The sequence below is a fragment of the Penaeus monodon genome, chromosome 7 (assembly GCF_015228065.2).
Source record: "Penaeus monodon isolate SGIC_2016 chromosome 7, NSTDA_Pmon_1, whole genome shotgun sequence".
Taxonomy (NCBI): domain Eukaryota; kingdom Metazoa; phylum Arthropoda; class Malacostraca; order Decapoda; family Penaeidae; genus Penaeus; species Penaeus monodon.
The window spans coordinates 55,720,854-55,723,353 of record NC_051392.1 but is presented as its reverse complement, the minus strand read 5'-3'; positions in this window follow the sequence as shown (position 1 = coordinate 55,723,353).

The following is a 2,500-nucleotide window of genomic DNA, read 5'->3' as shown; positions in this document are numbered from 1 at the left end:
ATGTGAATGAAGTGAAATAAAGTGAAAGACGAAAACCAAATGAATTGAAAAACGAAACTGAAATGAAATGGAATCAGAAAGAGGAAAATGAAGCATAACATTTAATTAATGATAAAAAAATCTGATAGAGGAAACATGGGGAAAAAGGTGAAATGAGATTTAATTAGATGAGAATTAAATAAATAAAGATGAAAAAAAGAAGCAGTGATTAACATTTATTTAGATAATTTAGGACAGTATGAATAAATTGTCAAGGCCGCGGTGGCCGAATGGTTAGAGCGTCGGACTCAAGACTGTCACGATGACAATCTGAGTTCGAGGTTCGAGTCACCGCCGCGCGTTGTTCCCTTGGGCAAGGAACTTCAATTGATTGCCTACCTAGCCACTGGGTGGCCAAGCCACCCAAATCAGTGATGGTCCAAAGCCCGGATAAAAATAGAGAGAATTATTACCTAAAAGGTAACACCGGCACTCTCCGTGGAAAGGAAACTGGGGACCCTACCACGTACTCACTCCAAGAGCATCACAACATGAAAACTACAATTAAAGTATCATGCTGTGACCACGGCGGCTCATACATGAACCTACCGTTAAAAGAAGAATGAATAAATTACACGACAAGGTTAACGATATATATGAATAACTGATAAATAGATATATAAAAAGTAATTAGATAAGAAGAAACTATAATTATACGTAAAGAGTTAATAGAAAAGTATGATATTGAAAATGAAAAATTGATAAACAAGGTAAGTGTCGAAATATATAAATGCAATTAATCAGTTACAACAAAAAAAAATATAAGCTAACGTAAAGAGATAAAAAAAAATTACAAATGATTATGAATAAGGATTAACAAAATGAAATCAGATACAGTAATTAAACAAAAAAAAAGGAACGATAATTATATAATTATGTGTAGATAGTTAATAGAAAAGTAAATGCAGGTTGGATAAATGAAATTAACTACTGGAAATTAAAAAAAAGAAAAAAAAAACAAGATAGTTATAAAAAAAAAAATGAATACAATTAATCATTCAAAATAAGAAGATATGCAAACGTAAAGAAATAGAAAATTATGAATGACTATGAAAAGAGATTAAAAAAGTGAAAAGAGATTTAAAAAAGTGAAATCAGATACGGTGCGCCAACCCCATTAAGATTAAAAAAGAATTTGTTGCTGAGTTTAATTATCAAAAGCGAAAATCCCTTTCAGGTCATTGGAAACTAGACCTTTTGCAGGATGTGCGTTGGGATTAATTAATTACCTTGGGATCTTTTACGTGAGATAAGTGCAAAAGGGATTAAGAAAAATATCGATGTACACGAAATGTGTGTTTGTGTGTAAATATATATATATTTTTTTTTTTTTTGCTGTTTTAGTTTGTTTTTTATTTCTCTTTTTTTTTTTTTTTTCTTTGCCAGGTTTGATTGTGAATGAAATGCTTTCTCTGTTTACGTGGAGATATATAAAGGTGATAATGAGGGGAAATTACATTGCCAACCTGAATTAAGTATTTCTTCAACGATTCACAATTCACCCACTGACTTCATTCCTCCGGTCTCTCTCTCTCACCTTTTTACTTCACCTTCTCCTTGTCCCTCTCTCCTCTAGCCTTTTCATTCTCTCTTCTCCTTCTCTTTCTCTCCTCTAGCCTTTTCCTTCTTCTCCTTGTCCCTCTCTCCTCTAGCCTTTTCCTTCACTCTTCACCATTACCTTCTCTCCTAGCCTTTTCCCCTCATCCTTCACCCTTCTTCCTCTTTCCTCCAGCCTTGCTCTCCCCTCTCTCTCTCCATCAGCCTTTCCCCCGTCATCCTTCTCCCCTCCGCATTCTCCCTTTCCCCTTGCTTCCTACCTCCTACCACTTACCACTTAACTATTACCCAATACCACTTACCCCATACGTCCTACCCCCTACCCCCTACCACTTACCAATTCCTCCTTTCCCCCCTCCTCCTCCTGCTCCTCCCCCTACCCCTACCCCTCTTGTCCCTTTCCCTTCCCCTCCCCCTTCCTCTGTCCCTTCCCCTCCCCCTTCCTCTCCTGCCCCTTCCCCTCCCCCTTCCCCTCCCCCTTTCCCCTCCCCCTCCCCAGCACCCGAGAACCACGAGAATCGCGTCCGATTTGCCAAGCTTTATCGGATTCTAATTCGGATTCCATTGGTGTACAGTCGAGTGCGAACGTTTATCTGATTAGCCACCCACGGATAAGAAGACAGATAGATAGAAAGGGATAGATAGATAGATAGATAGATAGATAGAGCGATAGATAGATTGATAGACGTGAGACAGATAGGTAGAGACGGGAGAGAGAGAGTGTGGGAGATATTTAGATGGATAGATAAATAGAGGGAGGGGGGGAGGTAGAGGGAGACATATACATAGAGGTAGATAGACAGAGCGACAGAGGGAGACAGATGGGTAGACAGAGAGATAGATAGATAGACAGATGAATAGACAGAAAGACAGATAGGTAGATAGAGAGAGACAGATAGACAGA